This window comes from Equus przewalskii, chromosome 26 (assembly GCF_037783145.1).
Source record: "Equus przewalskii isolate Varuska chromosome 26, EquPr2, whole genome shotgun sequence".
NCBI classification, from domain to species: domain Eukaryota; kingdom Metazoa; phylum Chordata; class Mammalia; order Perissodactyla; family Equidae; genus Equus; species Equus przewalskii.
In genome coordinates, this window is record NC_091856.1 from 19,986,518 (window position 1) to 20,007,530 (window position 21,013).

The 21,013-nt window shown below is 35.6% G+C and overlaps 1 long non-coding RNA gene across 1 annotated transcript in view; it reads left to right on the plus strand.

The window, feature by feature from the left end:
• Window positions 1-7,618: 7,618 nt before the first annotated feature.
• LOC139079684 (uncharacterized) overlaps window positions 7,619-21,013 on the plus strand; it is an 87,793-nt gene continuing 74,398 nt past the window's right edge. Inside the window, exons 1-2 of the long non-coding RNA XR_011533527.1 lie at window positions 7,619-7,759; window positions 12,377-12,450. This is a non-coding gene — a long non-coding RNA (uncharacterized lncRNA). The remainder of the gene's footprint in view (window positions 7,760-12,376; window positions 12,451-21,013) is intronic.

A 21,013-nucleotide genomic window follows, 5' to 3' on the forward strand; every position in this document is an offset into this window, starting at 1 on the left:
TATAATGATAAAAGGGTCAACTCATTAGAAAAACATGAACTCATACATGTCTATGTACCAAATTAAAAGCGATAAACAAGTAACAAATCCACAACCAGACTGGCAAATTTTAACTCTTCTCTCCGCACTAAAACTGAAAAAAAAACACACGACAAAAAAAAGTCAGGAAAGTTGTAAAAGATTTAAACACTGTCAATCACCACTGGTCTAACTGACATTTACAGAAAACTACTCCAACAACTGCATGATACACATTCTCCTCAATTTCACTTGGAGTGTTCACCAAGACAGATAACATATTGGGTTAGAGAAAGTCTAAATGACCTAGAAAAAAAATTGTTTTCTTATAGACTTTATTCATTGATCTCAACAAAATTAAATTTCAATGTCATAAAAATAAGATAACTAGCAATATATCTTACACATGGAAATTAAATACCACATTTCTACATAACTCTGGGTCAATGGAAAAATAATGAGAAAAAGTAGAAACTATTAGCAGCTGAATGATATTGAAAGAACACATGTCAGATATTGTTAGAATGCATCTAAAGCAGTGGTTAGAGAAAAAAAAACATAGTTTAAATGCTTATATTAGAATGGAAAAAAGCTTTAGAATCAACTACCTAACTTTCTACCTTAGGAAGATGAACAAATAAACCCAAAATTGGTGAAATAAAGGGAACATAAAATTAAGAGCAGAAGCCAATAAAACAGAAAGACAATAGAGAAAACTAACAAAGCCAAACCTAGGTCTCCAGAAAAGCATAAAAAATTGATAAATGTCTAATAAGACTCATTAGGAAAAAGAGAGAAACCTAAATTCTCCTTATCATAAGAGAAAAGGCATCACTAAACATCCTAAACATATTACAAAGAGAGTAAGATAATATTATTAACAATGTCATGCCAATAAATTCAACTTAGATAAAATGGGGAAAAAATTCTTGAAAAAACGCAACTTAAAAAAACAAATTCAAGAAGAAATATAAAATCTAAGAAGCTCTGTATCTTTTAAAGCCATTGTTTTTAGTCTGGTCCCCAAACCAGGACTATAACATCATGCAGTACTGTATTAAAATGAAAACCCTTTCGCCTCACCTCAAAACTAGTGAAGCAGAAACTCTGAAACAATGCTCAACAATATGTGTTTAAAAGCCCTCTAGGCAATTCTGATGCATGCCAATCTTTGACAACCACTCTTGTAAAGAAATTGAATTTACTGTCAAAAATATTTCCATAAAGAAATCTCCAGACTCAGCTGTTACTACTGGAGAATGCTATCAAATATTTAAGGAATCAATAATAGCAATCACAAACTTTCAGAAAATAGGGGAGGAGAGAACACTTCGCCACTTCTTTTATGAGGCCATTGTCCTGAGAGAAAAACCTGAAAAAACATTCTCAGTAAATAAAATGATAGACCAATATCTTCATGAACTTAGGAGAAAAAATCCTGAACAAAATATTAACAAATTGAATCCAACAATACCTAAGTGAATACAACAATTACATAAAAAAAATTGAGTGACCTCTACCCTAGGAAGAAAAAGTCATTTTCATATTTTAAAAATCAAGCAATGAAATTAACTCTATTAACTGAGTCAAAGAGAAAACACATAATAATATCTTAATAAATTCTAAAAAATCATTTGAAAAAGTTCAATACCTTTTCATGATAAAAACTTTTCACAAAGTAGAAACTTTTGTCAATATGATAAAAGCATCTATGACAGCAATGCTAACAAAGGATGGAGTATCAATAGCCAACAAGGACACAAAAAGTTCTCAGCACCATCAATCATCTGAGAGATGCACACTGGGACCACAATCATGTGCCACTGAAAGAACAGTGACATCAAATATTGGTGCGGTTGAGGAGTAATCAGACTCTCATACATTTTTAGTGGAAGTGTAAAACTGCAGAACTACTTTGGGAAAAAGTTTTGATATTTTCTTATAAAATTAAATACACCTCTACTGTGGTGACTTGGCAATTCCAGGTGTTTAGCCAAGGGAAATGAAAATCTATGTTTCCAAATGAGTCATAAAAAATATTCACAGAAACCTTATTCATAATAGCCTAAAACTAGAATGGATAAGAAAATTGTGGTCTATTCATATCATGGAATAACATTAAGTAATAAACACAACAACAACTTACTGATATGTTCAGCAACATGGGTGGATTGCACAGACATACGCTGAGCACAAGAAGCCAGACACAAAAGAGAATGCACTGTATGATTCCATTTATATGAATTCCTAGTAGAGGCAAAGCTAATCTATGTTGAAAAAGATCCAGAGTAGTTATGCCTCTGGAGGACACTTTAACTGAGGCTGGAGAGAAAATTCTAGGTTGACAGTTATATTCTATAGATAGGTATGTGGGTTGCGTGGATGGATGCATTCGTCAAACCTGATGGAACTGTATCTTAAGACTGTGAATCTCTCAGAATTTAATTTTATCTTTAAAAAAATCTACATTAAAAAAAATCTCTATGCTCTTTGAATCGACAGCCAAATTGCTGGCTTGGTTGATCCTCAACAGCAAAAATGTTGATTAAAATCTACCTTAAGAGAAAAGATATTGAATGCAACATTATAAAGCTCCTCAAAGTCTTCCATATGTCTATTGTATTTGATTTTGTGTGTGTTTTTCACTTTCTTAAAGCCAATATCAATATTTATGTGTAACTTGGGAAGCCCTTTCTTGCCAGAAATGTGTAAGTTCTCTTTTCCTCTTGCTAAATGGGATAAGTCCTACCAAACATTTTTTGAAAATGAATGAGTGGAACATTAATTTCCCAATACTTCAACACCCCAGCTTTCCAACAGTATTAACTGTTTTCATGTGTTTAGTGTTTCATTGGTGGAATTATGCATTTCTGAATATAAATCTCCTTTTTTTGGAAATTAAAGAGATATTTAGTTTAGTTTATATATTCCCTCTACTATATTTTTAAAAGTTAATAACTTTCTTTTTCCCTTAATATCACTCAGCAAGAAAATGCACCAGGAATCATCTGTTGGTGCCCACAATTGAACAGACAAATGAGAACACTATTATCTTGCTTTTATGAAATATTGAATATATTGGAGAATAGAACAAGATGAGGAGAGGTAAATAAAATTCTGGTGGAATTTTTTGTGCTGATTTATATTAAAATTTTTTATATATTACATGATATGTTTTCAAAAATTGGAATTTCATTCAATATCAGCTTGCTCTACAGGCCTAGCAAGCTATAATGTTCTATCACTTCAAAAGGTTTCTGAAAATGTATTGAGTCCCATACCTTGAAAACACAGAGATGAAAACAAAATACTATCCAAGAAACACAGTCTAGAATAAGGGAACACACAGCCACTCTAACAACATAAACTTTAATAGGATATGACTAGTGCTAATACACAGAAGCAGTGGGCTTGGGCCATAATTTTAAGCGACAGCTAACACAATTCCGGGGAAGTACATTTGGAAAGATTCCAGATCCTACTCTACTCTCCTTACCTTTCCCTCCCATCACCTCCATCTTCACCTGGCTTATTTCCATTTCTTTCCAGTATCCAATTATATATCGTGTTTTTAGAGACATCCTTTCTAAACTCTAAGACTATGAGGTATCCTTGTTATATACTTTCATAGCACCATCTAATTCACAACATTTATCACAATTGTAATTGAAGAATTTTGGGGTAATTATTTGTCTAATATTGAACTCACCTGCTGGAGTGTAGGTACCTTGTTTGTTTTAGTCTTTGCTTTATTGCCAATGATTACCATGTCACTTGGTACATATTAGATGACTGAAAGATTCTTATTTAACAACAACAGCAATAACAACAAAGAATGAGCTAAGTCCTGAGGGACCAATGATTTTCAGTGTAGAGCCATCCAGAGATGTTTTCTTCTCTTACCTAAAACTACGACATGCAGCGGGTCGGCTACTCTGTCAGCCAAAATACTGGTTAGAAGAAGCCTACAATGGGCATGCATACCATGTGAGCAAAATTAAACCTGTGTTGCTGTCAGGTGCTAAGAGTTCAAGTTGTTTGTTACAGCAATATAACTTAACTTAGCCTCACTGATACAATGGTCATATCTCAAATTGACCTCTGCCTGCTAACCCAGTATCAAATATGTGCTGAGTGCTATGGAGGTATATACAGATTACTTAAATGTGGCCCCTCAACTGCTGGGTATCACAATTTCAGTCTCTTCTTTCTAATGAAAAAGAGCCCTCCTTAAGTTCAGAAGGAATGCCTTTTTCATATTTAATATGAAATCGTAGAAATGGGTAGTGTAGTTTGAGTCATAAAGTCAAATAGATCTGAGTTATAAAACCTAGAGGTTAACAAGTTTTCTAACCTTTCCAAAGTTTAGATTTTTGTTATTATCATTGTTAAGATGGGAATAATACTAATCACATAAGGGTTAACTCTTTTAAAGTGTCTATGTTAGTCCAGGCAGTAAATCACGTTATTTATAATAAATAAGAAAAGAGAGAAGATGATATGCTGTTATTCTAAGAATTTTCTGTTAAGTTTCCCTACATGAAATCATATCTGATTCATTGTTATAGAAGAATTGTGTCTTACTTGTCTTTATATATCTGATAGTTAACACAGAGCTGGACACACTGCTGGTACATGATCAATGAATGTTGACTTGAACTCTGTGAGGATTGAGAGAAGAAAGGGAGGCATTTCCAGTCTGAGGATGTCAGGGGAAATTACAAGATGTCAAGGAAGTAGAAACATTTGAACTTAAATCTTGAAGGCAGGGAAAAATTTTGATATGCTGGAGACAGGACATGATTGCCAGAGAAAATAGCAAACGCCAAGACATGAGTTAGGACCTTCTGGGGTATGCGAAGCAAATAGTGAGTAGTTCAGTTTGGGTCTATGTAGGATACAAAAAATAAGAACTGTGCAAAAGGCATGCCAAGGTAAGAATACAGAGAGCATCTTGAAGGTCAAGTAAGGAGCTGAGCCTTTAGTCTATAGCAAGAAATTTACTGAGAGTGGCAAAGGAAGAATAAGAGGTGGAAGCCTGTCTTAGAATGTAGGGCCATGTTACGTGCTCTATAATTACAACAGTCCTATGAGATAGAGAATATTATCTTCATTTCATATGAGAAAACTGTGAATCTGAAGTTAAATAACTTGCCCAAGTTATAACCACCCATAAGTGGAAAAGATATCATTTAAATACAACACTTTGATTCAAGCTGTATTTTTTCCATTTAAGACCCAAACAGAAAAAATTTCCCTTCAAGATTTTTCAAATATATAGGAAAACTCATCTTCATAGATAATGCAGCTCTATGGTTTGTGAAGCAAATAGGAGTCTCCTTAATCTATTTTTTTTAAGATATATTTTGAAGATGATTTGTGAAGCGTACTGTTAGAAGAACACAAGCTGTTAATATCAATGCTAATTGGACAAACTGCTTGGAACAGTGTTGTTTAGACCTTCTAGGTCTTTTCTCACACTAGCACAAAAAAAGAGATTATTAATTTAATTACTTTCTCTTTTTAATCTAATTTGCCTAAGTGCCATATTTACAAATCAAAAAGACCATTGATCTCATAGAAATTCATCCCAGTGCTTATCTTTAATTTTAAGTTCTACAGAAGGTTAAAAAGATGTCCAGCCTATGAAAGGGAAAAAATTCCAAGTGCTTGTCTGATAATGGAGACCAAAACTGAGGAATACTTCGGTGGTGCAGGATATGACCTTTTTAGTCCAAGTGGCACAGAACATAGGCAAGGGCTTCAGATGGTTCAAAAAAAATTTAAAAGGATTCCTGCATGTTGAGTATATATTCTTACTGATTCAACACTTACATTCAGAGGATGAGTCTTAGGACAGGGTAAACAGAGGAGGTCAATATCATAATAATTGTCTTTCACTAACCGTCCACCTTGACTGGATCCTTGGTCATATTATTTCTAATCTTCCCAGCATCTCTTCAGAGCATGTATTGCTGTCCCCATTTTGTAGATAAACAAAATGAGAATCAGAATGCTTTAAAAAGTTTTCTACTCTTCCAGCTAGTGTGTGCCTAACTGGAGATTTTTCACACACATTTTTGGAGTCACAAGCTCACATGCTTTCTACTCAACCACCTTGTCCAAGTTCCCTTCAACTCCAATATTCTGCACATCTACCCATCACCACATCCAGTTCTTTCTCTTAAAATGGAAAGAGAGGGTGATTGCAGTTGAGTACAGTACAGAGGAGTTAGCTTGTTCCAGCCAAGAATGAACTCAATGGAACATTGTCTTCTTGCTCTTTCCTTCCCAAGCACTGAAACACATCTATAATTCCTGTTCTTCTATGGTTTATGGCCACTCTTTCCATTACACTCTTGATGAACAACTGTTGACATAGAGCTCTATTAGACAGTCAGTCCTGTAAGACCCGAGGACGCCCCTTCTCTCTTCATTCCACTAGTCACTCACTACTAGAATATCTTTCTTTTTGTTCTATTTCCCAAGCAACAAATAACATTTTCAGACTCTCTCTTCACATGATTCCCCAACAACAATAGTCACCAACTGAACTTGAATTTTATTACCTCTGCATTATTTAAAACAAATTCAGATAATCCTCTGCTTATTACCACTCTCCAAAATTATAGACCTATACCTATTAGGGGGTTCACCAGAAAGGGGTGGTTATGCTCATCTCCTTAAATGGCAATTAACCTCATCTTACCTGGGGTGCTTTATCATTATTTTTTCCCAAAGAAATACTTCCTCCAAGAAAGAATTTGGTGAATGTAGCTTCCCACATTTGATTATATGGATCTTTAATTATTGGGCTGTCTTATTTGCTGGTTACGGAGCATCTCAAATTCTTGGAAATACACAGAGTTTAGGTAAAGAAATAAAATGATTTAATGCCAGAAGTTGCACCAGAACCAGTTGGCCTGAAGTTTTGTGTCTTCTTCCATATGTAGAACAATGGAGGAAATGGAGACTAGATTAAGAGTCTCCATTATAACATATTAAAGGAAATATTGCCTACCATTTATTTATAGTTTCTCACTTACTGTGCTGGGTATCTCCTAAACATGCACTCTTTCATTCCTCACCTTTGCCCTTAAATATAAACATTGTCTCTATTTTATAGATGAAGAAACTGAGGCTCAGAGTGGTGGAGTCCCTTGCCTATTTAGGTCTTCCTAGGGAACTGTGCTCTTCCCACTGTGTGCTCTGACACAGCACTCCTCAAATCCTAGTTTAACAGAGAACGAACTATTTGGAGAATTTTTGGCAAATTAATTTTTATTTGAATTAGTTTGGAAAGAATATCACACTGCTCTGTAAGTCTGAACTTTCATGCTTGGGTTTGTTTAAAGTAGAGGTGGCAGGATGTACTCAGATGGGATTATTGGAGATTATCTCCATAGTCATAAAAAATGGGGCTAAAATTTCCAATGTGTATTTATGTATCATGCCATGGGGCAACGGGCCTGCTGAGAAAGCGACCCATCAGAACAGTGCGTCTTTCTGCAGTGAAGCCCCCTTCATTTTGTCATGGGGGATCCCCGGGGCCAGAGGACATCAAAATGTCATACTGGTAGTGGCAGTTGGAGGACGTTTCATTGCAGTTGTATGATTCTCTGGAGTAACCTTAGAATGTTGCAGCTGGCCTACTGAGGTCCCTGTGAAGGGACTTTGACAAATGCCATGTGGCTTTTCTGGGAACAATCACCTCCTTGATTCTTTTCTGGGAAGACTGCTGGTAAGAAAAATCAAAGTGAGGATTGTTAATATTTTGCTGATACTTGCTCTGTTCAATGTGGGCAATGAAACTCAGCCACTAGAACAGTGTGCCCTGGGGACACAGGTACAGGGGCTTATTCATCTTAATGTTTCCCACCCCTGGCATAACGTTTATCGTTTGTCTTTACTCCAGTTCTCCGTGCCTGACAGCCATCTATGCCTCAATCTAGGGAGACAGTAGAGGGAGGAACACGGATTGCCTTGCAGAGGAGACAATGTTGAAATTAATCTTTGAGAGAGGACAAGAGCTAATGGGGGCAAGGGGCAGTCGTTGAAGGGTCTTAAGAGGAAGGTCAGATTTATATTTTGGAAATCTGACTGTAAACAAACAAAAAATATCCAAACCTTATATACAGCAAAGAATACACAAAGAAAGAAGACAGACAAATGAAATAAAGATTGGCAATAAGGGGAGTAAATATCTCTAACAGAAACAGGAAATTCACAGAAGTGATCTGATTATATACTTGAAAAATCATGCTCAATCTAACTGGTCATCTAGGAAAGGCAAAAGAAAACAGTAATTCATCATCTTTGCCAATCTGATCAACACATTTTAAGATTAAAAACATCTACTGCTGATGAAGGTGTATATACAGTGATGATGAAATTGCTACAGCTTTTTCAGTAAGGTATTTGGTAGCATCTATAAACATTCAAAACTTCTAAAACCCTTTGAGTTGACTATCCCAAACTAGCCATCTATCCAACTGAATTAAAAGTCCAGTATGCAAGGATATACATATGATGTTCATTATAACATTATTTGTAAAAAGCCAAACAGGGGGCCAGCCCAGTGGAGTAGTGGTTAAGTTCACACACTCTACTTTGGCAGCCCGGGGTTTGCAGGTTCGGATCCCGGGCGCAGACCTACATGCTGCTCATCAAACCATGCTGTGGCGGTGTCCCACAAACAAAATGGAGGAAGACTGGCACAGATGTTAGCTCTAGGACAATCTTCCTCACCAAAAAAGAAAAAAAAAAGAAAGAAAGAAAAAATAAAATAAAATAAAAAAACTAAACATAAAAAATTAGGGAGGAATAACCTCTGCTGGTTAGTGACCTTTAACCTTTCTAATCCTTTCTCAGTCTGTACTGACTAATCCCTTGGGCTCCTGGCACTCTGGTTTCCAACAGGCATCAGAAGATGGGAGAAGAGAGAGGATGGGGTATTTATCCCTCATCTCACCCCTGCCCCCTGACGGCACTGGTCTTGATAGTAGATGTGCTTCCCTACTATGACCACAGCTTTACAATGACCATTTCTCTCCCACAACCACACCTCTCACTAGGTTCTGGTAACTATGCTCTGCCCCCTGCCCCTTAAGGTCTTGGGGTGTAATGGATTTTCTCCCTAATTACTTGCTTCATTCAACTCTCCTTAACTCACTTTTTGAGTGTGCCAAATGTTTCCCACTGGAATCCAACTGAAAAGGAGAGTATGAATTGGAGATGGTAAAACTAGATAGGACAGGTGGGTTGGTCCTCACATGATTCCTATGTGACATGAGGGAAAGAACAGGGACACATTCTAGTGACTTTTTTTTTTAGGAAGATTAGCCCTGAGCTAACATCTGCTGCCAATCCTCCTCTTTTTGCTGAGGAAGACTGGCCCTGAGCTAACATCTGTGCCCATCTCCCTCTACTTTATACATGAGATGCCTGCCACAGCATGGCTTGACAAAAGGTGCCATGTCTGCACCCGGGATCCGAACCAGTGAACCCCTGGCTGCCGAAGCTGAACTTGCAAACTTAACCACTGTGCCACCATGCTGGCCACTCTAGTGATATTCAAGACAATATTTTGTGTAATACATAGTCAGTCTCTTTCTCAGGCACCCTCAGTGAATGGTCAACTTGCTGTTTAGTACACTGGGGTCAAGGAAGGAGGGTCAAAAGGAAGGAGAGGTGCTGTCCTGCCAATGAGAAACTTCCAAGGAGACTTAACTTGCCTTAAATGTGCCCCATCTCTAGCTCTAGGAATACTTGTTAATTGTCCTAAAGATTCTGGAGCTCACAGAGGCAGTGAGAGAGCTTGGGGCTTAAGTATGCAGGCTCCTGCAGCCAGTACCCTGAGTTCATACTCTGCCTCCTCGTTGACTAGCTGTGTGATCTTAGCAAGCTACTTCATCTCCCCATGCCCCAGTTCCCTCATTTTTGAAATAGGAATACTACTAATACCTCTCTGATTTAGTAGTTATGAGGAGTAAATGAGTTACTACATATAAAGATCTTATAACCATGCCCAGCACATAGTAAGGGCTTAATAAACATGAGCAGTCATTATTATGTACCCACCACAGGCCACTGTAGACAGAAGAGAGACAGAGTCCAGCGGCAAAGACAAAAAGGAGCAAATGAAAATGATGATGACCTCATTCCGCTTCTTTGCCTATGCATGTGGTTTGGAACCTACGACCATATAAAAGAAGAACATGTGGAAACCATTACCCAGGCAGCCTCATTTCCTTTTTTGATAGGGTTACTAGACTGATGGATTGGGGATGGCTTTGGAAGCAGAGAATCTTGATTTTTGAAAGACAATTGATAGGCTTCTCCCCTGGTCCAGTTCAACTCTCTCCCTTTCCAGGAAGCTCCCAGAGCACCTTCAATGGGATGACCTCTCACTAACTTCTACTCCGGGAGCCTTGTGAACTCTCCTTTGTAGCAGGAAGGTCAATTTGCCCTTTGACAGAGTCATTTATGTGTATGCCTCCTAGACTAGGAACTGCTGGAGGTTAGTGTTGCCAGGATTATGTAGTGGGCAGACAGCAGAGGTTAGCACAAGCTGCCACGACTTCACAACCAGATCAACATGGGTTCAAGTACTGGTTCTACCTCTCCCCAGTCGTGTGTTCTTAAAAAGTTACTTAGTCTCTCTGAGTTCAAATCCTTCATCGGTCAACCTGAGCTAGTAATATATATATATATATTTTTTTATCGCAGCTAACATTTATTGACCACTCATTCTGTTTCAGGTAAGGCCTTATATCACCCCATAATAATGGTACTCTCAAGCCAATAAAACAATATTATAACTGCAAGTTTGTACCTTTTGGCCAACTTCTCCCCATTTCCCCCACCCCCAAGACCCTGATAACCACCATTCTAGTCTCTATTTCTACGAGTTTGGCTTTTTTAGAGTCCACTTGTAAGTGATATCATACAGTATGTGTCTTTCTCTGTCTGACTTATTTCACTTAGCATAATACCCTTAAAGTTTGTCCAAGTTGTCGCAAATGGCAGGATTTCCTTCTTTCTCATGGCTGAATTATGTGTGTGTGTATATATATATATGCTCCACATCTTCTTTATCCATTCATCCATTGATGGACACTTAGGTTGTTTCCTGTCTTGGCTATTGTGAATAATGATGCAATGAACATGGGAATGCAGATATCCCTTCCGGATTCTGTTTTCATATCCTTCAGATATATACACAGAACTGGGATTGCTGGATCATAGGCAGTTCTATCTTTAATTTTTTGAGGTACCTCCATACTGTTTTCCATAGTGGCTAAACCAATTTTCATTCCCACCAACAGTACACAGGGTTCCCTTTTCTCCACATATACATACACTTGAAAGTTGCTAAGTAAGTATATCTTAAATGTTCTCCTCACAAAAAAGAAATGGTAATTATGTGATGTGAAAGTATTAACTAATGCTCCAGTGGTAATCATTTGCAGTATATAAGTGTATCAAATCAACACATTGTACACCTTAAACTTACATAATCTTATATGTCTATTATATCTCAATAAATCTAGAAAAAAAGGAAAGATACTACCACTTTACCAATTTACAGGGATGAATAAACTGAAGCACAGAAAGGTGTTCAACAAAAGCCCACCTAAGTTACAAAGGTGGTAAGTGGTGCAGTCAGAATCTAGCTCCCAGCAGCTGAAGCTAATATTTCTAACCATTGCACCGCACAGCTTCACAGATAGGCAGTGCCTGGCTTGTTGCAGATGCTTGGAGAAGTTGTTTGTTGAACAAAGGCTTACTGGGATGTGCTTAGATGTCAGGCATAAAGCAGTGATGATACAATGGAGGTCTGATCTCACAGACGTTTCCCTCCAATGTAGAATGCAATAATCAGATAAATAAAAGAGGTGATAAGATAGAGAAGACCAAGATAGCAGAGAAGACCTAGTGCAATATGTTGGCCCTAGTAAGGACTCAAACAATCTGTTAACTTTAAATAAGCATAGAAAGGAGCCACGTAGGGCAGCTGTTAAACGCTCTGTTGATTTACAACTGATTAACTCATCCTTTCCAGAGAATGCTTATCAGTACCTCGCTGTCATAAGGAGAGAGTGCTTACCCTGTCCAGGGCTTGAATCATTCTGAAAAATGATATCTGGTTTAATACTTTACAGAAAGTATGAAGTTAGATTTTGAGATATTGGAAGCTTCAGTCAGCTCGAGTGGAAATGATAGAGAAATGCCTGCTTTCTTTTGCAAAATATTATGGAAGTCATTCATTTTAAATATCCATAAACATCAGGTTTTAAATTGAGAAGCCCCAATATTTCTATACCTTACCTGATGCTTTTTTTTCTTCATATTTCAGCAATTAGCTAAGAGCAAACAAAACCATCCTGACTAGCCAAGTCTCTTTTCTGGAACTTCTATATCATTTCCAAGGTAGGTAAAATGTTCCAAGTGCTTTCAGCAAATGATTTCTCATCCACACATCAAGTAATTTATGAAGAAGAAACAATACAATATTTTATGTCATACAGCAGTCATCTTAAACATGTTCTCCCCAACTGGAGCATGCATTATTGGTAGCTTTCAGTTTTCCAAGTCCTTAATTTGGCCCCAGATGCTCAGGCTCTGAATTCCTGGGAGAAGATGTTATCGTGATCAGAAATGGTCTCAGAAATCCAACACCAGCTAACATCTTATGCAGGAGTCAAATACTGAGTCCAGTTAAAGATAGTGGGCCCTGTTAGGTTCTAAACATGCACCAGGATGAATGAATTTAGAAAATTAATTTTTATTGGCAGATAAACACCTCATCTATTTTTCTAAATGCCAGTATGTGTTCCAGAATTGAATATTTGTAATAATGTAGAATGCAGAATACCAAAAGAGAATAAAAAGGAGATTGGCCATGTAACAACAGCATATTGGGGGAAGTGGGGGCGGGACTTGGTGGGGGTAATGGTCAGGAGGCCTGTTTGTCAGAGCTGTCTCTGCCACTGACTGGTTCTGCCATTTGGATAAGTCCTTTGCACATTCTGGGCCTCTTACACTCTCGAGGTCTCAAGTGCTTTCTTTGAAAAATAAGAATACAGAACTACATAAGAGGTTGTATTCTGGGTACACAGGAAAAACCTGGTCTGCAGAATTTTGTGTTAGGGCTTAGAGTTTTTGGTTGTTTTTGATTCTCTTTTGTTTTTAATAAAAAAAAAGTTATTTTTTTGATAAAATTTCTACCTTATAGAAAAGTTGCAAGGATAGTATAAAGGACTCCCAAATATAAGACTCATCAATGACTATATTATCCCTGAACCATTTGAGAGTAAGTTGGAGAAATCATTCTCCTTTACTCTAATTATTTCAGTGTGTTTCCTCAGAGCAAAGAAAGCCATGTATATAACCACAGTACACTTGTCAAAATCTCGTGCATTATTATTGTCATACAAACTACACTTTCGACTTGGCTTCTTTTCCCTTTCATAAAATCCCATCATTTTATGAACATTCCTCTACTTTTTAGCATAATATAAGGTTCCAGGTTTCTACTTGAACATCAATATGAGTTTTGTTTAGACTTGCTTGTCTTTTAAAAAATGCATTTCTCATATAAGGGTAGGTGACTCATTTCTCTGGAAAAATCACAATATATTACTGAGCCTGAACTTTCTTGACCGTCTGCTGGAGGCAATTCCTGCTGAGCTAGAGCCTTGTCAGCTTCCAGTTACCATTACTCACCTGGTCACCATATTATTCTAGTTTTTCTCCTAACTCACTGTTCCCTTCTAGTGTACTTCCCTGGTTCCCAGTGTTTTCCCTCATATCTTAAGCTGGAATCAGCCTCCCTCAGACTCAGTTTTTGGCTCTTTTGTTTTCTTTATTTACATTCACTCTAGCAATGATATCTTCTGGTCTGTTATCTTTAAATACCATCTATATGCCAACAACCCACAAACTTATTTCCAGCCCAGACTTTTCTCATGAACTTGATTTGTATATGCAACTGGTGTCTCAATGTCTCCAATTAGAATTGTAATAGACAGATAAAATTGAACATTCCTAAGATTTTACTTATAGTCTCCAATCGTAACACTTGTCGTCTTTCACATGTCAACTGATGGCAACTCCATCCTTCCACATCTCAGGCCAAAATAAGAGGAAGCATCTTTCCCTCCCATATCCTAACTGCAGAAATTCTGTTGATCTACCTTAAAAATAAATCCAGAATATGAACACTCGTTGTTACTACAACTGCCACAACCTTTGACCAAACCACTGCAATGTCTCATCTGAATCACTGTAATAGCCACGTAACTGTTTTTCCTCCTATTCTTGACTCCTCCCCAAATCTTCAGCATACAGACTGATCCTTTCATTGTGGAAATCTTGCCTTCAGGTCCTTTTATTTTTCCCACTCTTAAATATAATAGTCTTGAGTATTAGATGGTGTTATAATTTTTGTCCCAACCATAAGATGTAATTTATAAAACTTATGAGGAGAAAGAATTTTTACTGTATTTACCCATATTTCTGCTCTTTCTATTGTTCTTTCTTCCTTCCTGATGCTCCAAGATTCCTTCTTTTATCATTTCCTTTGTTTTAGATACAGAATTAGTGATTGACATTTCTTTTAACACTTGAAAAATATGCTACTTCCTTCTGGCCTCCATGGTTTCAGATGAGAAATCCACTGTCATTAGAATTGGCGTTCCTCTATAGATAGCGTGCCATTTTTATCTGGCTGCTTCCATGATTTTTTTCATTATGCTTAGTTTTCAGAAGTTTCTTCATGATGTATCTTGGTGTGGGTTTCTTAGTATTTATCTTATTTGTGGTTTGCTAAACTTCTTGAACCCTATGTTTATGTCTTTTTGTTAAATTTGAGAAATTTTCAGCTTTTTCCCAGTTTTTAATTGGATAGTTTGTTTTCCTATTGTTTAGTATTGAGTTCTTTGCATATTTTGAATACCCGTACTTTATCAGATATGTGTTTTGCAAATATTTTCTCCTAGTCTGTGGCTTTTTTCATTCTCTTGGAAGATATTTTTAAAAGGACTCCAAATCAGCTTCTAGAGGGGGAAACTACAATGTCTGAGATTGAAAAACACACTGTATGGAATTAACAGCAAATTAAACAATGCAGAAGAAAAGACAAGTACACTTGCAGATATAGCAATGGAAAATATTCAAAATAAAAGGAAGGAAAAAGAGGAAAAAGATAAGCAGAGCATCGGTGAGCTTAAAAAATCCTCAAGTGGCTTAAAGTGCATGTAACTGGAGTCTCTGAAGGTGGGAGAATGGGTAAGAAATATTTAAAAAAATAAAGGCCACAGTTTTTCTAAATGTGATGAAAACTATCAATAAAGAGATTCACAAAGCTCATAACCTCAAGACTAAAGAACATGAAGTAAATAAAGCACATTCTAAACAAATTGTGGTAAGGAGTAATCGTAAAAGCCAGAGGGTAAAAAAGATATGACACATAGAAAGGAAGAAAGATAAGAGTAGCTGCTAATTTCTCACTGGAAGCAATGCAAGAGAGAAAACAGTGAATCAATATCTTTAAATGACTAAAGGAAAACTTTTCAACCCAGAACTTTTCTTCAACCAGGGAAAATCTTTCAAATTTGGGGGCCGGCCCCGTGGCCAAGTGGTTAAGTTCACGCGCTCCACTGCAGGTGGCCCAGTGTTTTGTTGGTTCGGATCCTGGGCGCGGACATGGTACTGCTCACCAAACGACGCTGAGGCAGCGTCCCACATGCCACAACTAGAAGGATTCATAATGAAGAATATACAACTATGTACTGGGGACTTTGGAGAAAAAAAGGAAAAAAAAAATCTTTAAAAATATCCCTCATTGACAAATAGAAATGCTTGCTTTAAAAAAATTAAAAGAAAATCTTTCAAAGTTGAAGATAATATAAAGACTTTTTCAAACACAAACAAAGAAGCTAAAATAATATATCAGCATCAGATCTACACTGCAAGAGATGTTAGAGGAAGTCCCTTAGCCTAACCAAAAATATGAGTTTACACAAAGAAATGAAGCATTACAAAAATAGTAATTATATGAGTAAATATAAAGAACTTTTACCATTATTTAAATGATTTTAAAACATATTCAACTCTATAAAGCAAAGACAATATGGTGGTATCTACAACATATGTAACATATGAATATTAAAATGGATCACAACAACAACAACACACAGGCCAGCAGGGAGAAGTTGAAGTAGGCTGTTTTAGGATTCTTATGCTCTGCATGAGGTAGTATAATATCACTTGAAGACAGGCTATGATAAATTAAAGTTGTAGACTATAAACCCTAAATCAACCACTAAAATAATTCAAGAAAAAGTTATAACTAATAAGCAGAAAGGAGACAAAACAGAATCATAAATACTTTCCAAAAGAGCAGAATTTGAGAGAGGGAACAAGAAACAGTTTGAATAAAGAGAAGACAAATATCAAGAACGGATAGATTTAAACCCAATAATGTCAATAATCACATTAAATATAAATGGTCTGAATACCCTAATTAAAAGTCAGGGCTGGTCAGATCAGTTTAAAAAGCAGAACCCAACTACATACTTACAAGAAAACTGCTTTAAATGCAAAGAGACAAACAGGTTAATGTACAGAGCATAAAAAATTATATATCACACTGACACTAATGAAAATAAATATATAGTGCTAAAATTGATGTTAATCTAAACTTATTTCAGAGCAAGGAATATTACTAGAGATGAAGAAACTCACTTCATAATGATAAAAGAGTCAATTCATCAAGAAGATATAAAAATTCTAAAAAATTAGCACCAAATAACAGATACATGACACAAAACTTGACACACAATTACAATAATGAATTTCATTACTCTCCCCTTAATAATTGAGAGAAACAGTAAACACAAAATCATTCAGGATAAACACACTAAGATAAATAAATAAGGATGGATAATACTTGAACAACTCTATCATCCAACTTGACTTAATTGATAGTCATAGAACATTCCACCCAACATCAGCAAAATATATATTCTTTCCAAGGTCACAAAGAACATTTACCAAGATAGACTATATTCTGGACTATAAATCAAGTTCAATTTAAATTAAATTTTCAAATCAAATTTAAATGGATCCAAGTTACACAAGGTGTGCTCTCTGACCAAAATGGAATTATATTTGTTCTCAATAATAGGAAGACATCTGGAAAATCCTCAAACATTAGCAAATTAAATAAAATTCTTATAAATAACAAATAGATCAAAAAAGAAATCAAAAGGGAAGTTAACAAGTATTTTGAAATTAATAAGAACATATATCAAAATTTGTAGGATGCAGAGAAAACAATATTTAGAGAAAACTTTATAGAAATCAACACCTTTTGAAAACAATGAATATCTTAGGGAAACATAGTGAAATAGAAAACAAAAAATCAACAGAAAAAAAATCAATGAAATTAAAAGCTATTTTTTTGAGATCAATAAAACATATTAACCTCAGTTGGAATAATAAGGAAAAAGTAGAGACATTACCAAAATCAGAAGTGAAAGAAGTGACTTCTTTATAGACTTTACAGATATTAAAAGGTTAACAAGGGGAATTATAATAATTGTATGTCAATAAATTCAACTTGGATGAAATGGAGAAATTTCTTGCAAGACAAGAAATTTCAAAGTTACTCAAAAAGAAATCGATTATTGGAATAGCCGTATATTTGTTCAAGTCATTGAATAAGTATTTTAAAACCTTTCAACAAAGAAAACTCCAGAGTTAGATGGCTTTAACGGGGAAATCTCACCATAATATTCCAGAAAATTAAAGAGTGGAGCACACATCCCAACTCGTTCTATGAGGCACAGATACCAAAATCAGACAAAGATATTCCAAGAAAGGAAAACTACAGAAAAATATCTCTAGTGAAAAAGATGCAAAATTCTTCAGAAAATTTTAGTAAATAAAATCCATCAATATATGAAAATGACAAGACATCATGGTCAACTGGGGTTTATACCAGGAATTGAAGACCAGTTCTACATTCAAAAAATCAATGTAAATCATCATATTAATAGATTATAGAAGAAAAAATTGATTGTTGTAATAAATGGAGAACAAGTCCTTCACAAATTCCAGAGTTCATCCTGACAACAATCTCTCAGCAAACTAAAAATAAAAGGGAATTTTCTCAATCTGATAAAGGACTTCTACCAAAAATCTACACTTAACATCACACTTAATCACAAAAGAGTGAATGCTTTCCTCCTAAGATTGGGAATAAGAGAAGGCTACCTGCTCTCAGCCCTTCTTTTCCATCTTATACTGGTGGTGGTCGGAGCCAGTATGATGAGGAAAGAAAGTAAATAAAAGGCACCCAGATTGGAACAGAAGTAAAATTGTCTTTAATCATAAACAACATAATCATTTTTGTAGAAAATCAAATAGAATCTAAAACAATCTATTATGAATGACAACTGAGTTTAGCAAGATTGGAGGATACAAAATCAATCTATAAATATGAATTGTATTTCTGTTTACTAGCAACAAACCATTAAAAATTGTAATTTAAATGACCACTTACAATAACATCAAAAATGGACACTTTTAGGGATAAATTTGACAAAGATGTGCAAGACAAGGTATACTGAAAACTACCAACATTGTTGAGATAATGAAGATCTAAATAAATGTAGATGTATTCCATGTTTATTGATCAAATGATATCCATGAGTTAGGATATCAACGGTCCCCAAATTAACATAGATTTAAAGCAATTCTAATCAAAATGCCAACATATTTTTTTCTTATAGAAACTGACTAAAATTCATAAGGAAATGCAAAGGACCTAGAGTAGCCAAAACAACTTTGAAAGAGAACAAATTTGGATGACTTATGCTATATCTGACCTCATGATTTATTATAAAGCTACATTAATCAAGACAATGTGGTATCATCATCAAGACAGAAAAATAGATCAATCTGGAAGAGAACAGAGTCCATCTGAGTACCTACACATATGGTAATTAGATTTTCAACAAAGTTGCAAAGACGATTAAATGGAAAAAGGATAACATTTTTTAACAAAGCTACTAGAAAAATTACATATGAAAATGCAAAAAATTTAACTTTGATCCACATCTCACATCATATACCAAAATTAGTTCAAAATGTACCACAGACCTACATGTAAAACCAAAAAGTGTAAATTTCTAGTAGAAAACACAGAGGAAAATCTTTGTGACCTTGGGTTATGCAAAGATTCCTTAGATACAACAGAATAAAAGAAAAAAATGGATAAATTGGATTTCATCAAAGTTAATAAATTCTGCTCTTTGAAAGGCATTGTTATGAGAATGAGAAGACAAGATGTGGGCTTCCAGAAAATAACTGTAAATCATATATATAAGGTTTTATCCATAATGTATAACAACCTTTCAAAACTCAATAATAAGAAAACAAACTACCCAATTAAAAAATATGACAGTTTTGAAAGATGCTTTATCAAAGAATGTGTATATCTGGTAAATAAGTACACAAAAAGATGCTCAGCATTATTAGTGCTTAAAGAAATGAAAAGTGGGGGCCGGCCCCGTGGCCGAGTGGTTAAGTTCACGCTCTCTGCTTCGGTGGCCCAGGGTTTCGCCGATTTGGATCCTGGGTGCGGACATGGCACCACTCATCAGGCCATGCTGAGGCAGCATTCCACATGCCACAACTAGAAGGACCCACAACTAAAATATACAACTACGCACTAGGGGGAGTTGGGGAGAAAAAGAAGAAAAAAGAAGAAGATTGGCAACGGTTGTTAGGCACTAACCTTTAAAAAAAAGGAAAAAAGAAATGAAAAATAAAACCACACTGAGCTATCACTATATCTACCACAATGGCTAAAATTAGAACAACTGAGAATACCAAGTATTAACAATGACAGGGAATAACTTTCATGCACTTCTGGTGAGAATGTAAAATGGTACATACACTTTGGAAAACAGTTTGCCAATTTCTTAAAACTTTAAACGTACACCATCTATCACATGACCTATCCATTCCACTCATTGGTATTATTCAAGAAAAATGAAAGCATATGCACACAAGTGCTTGTGCTATAATATTTTTAGTAGCTATATTTGTAATAGTCAAGAAATAGAAACAACCAAAATATTCACCAAAGGGTGAATGGATAAACAAATTATGGTGTATCCACACTACAGAATATTACTTAGCAATATAAAAGACCAGCCTATTGGCACACACCAAAACATGGATAAATCTTAAAATAATTATACTGAATGAAATAAGCAAGCAGAAAAATGCATATACTGTAGCAGTCCATTTATATAATTCTGAATACAACACAAACTTACGTATAGTGACAGAAAACAGATCAGTGGTATGCGGGTGTGAGGATAGGAAGGGGATGGGCAAGAGGTGGAATTACAATGGGATGCTAGAAAACTTTTGGGAGACAATAGATATGTTCATTACCTTGACTGTAGTGATGGTTTTACAGTTGTATACATATGTCAGAACTTGTGAAATACTACACTTTAAATGTGCACAATTTATTATAGTTCAATTACATCTCATCAAAGTTGTTAAAATATCTATCAATAAATTTGATCAAACAAAACCACAAACAGCAAGAAATAAATGTAATAGATGTCCAAGACATCAAAAGGTAAACAACAAAACACATCTAAAAGTAAATTAAACCCAAATAAATGGACAGACATACTATATTCATGAATTGGAAGGCTTAGTAGTGTTCAGATGCGTATTGTCCCGAAGTTGATCTATAGATTCATGGGGCAGACTTACAGACTTATTAACAGACTTTATAAGGGACTTCTACAAATCAATTTTAAAAAAGGCAGAAAATGCAATAGAGCAATAGACAAAAGATTTGAATGGCACATCACAAAAGGAGAACAAAATATATATATATGAAAAGGAGCACAATTTCACCAATCATCAGAGAAATGCAAATCAAAACCACAAGATACCT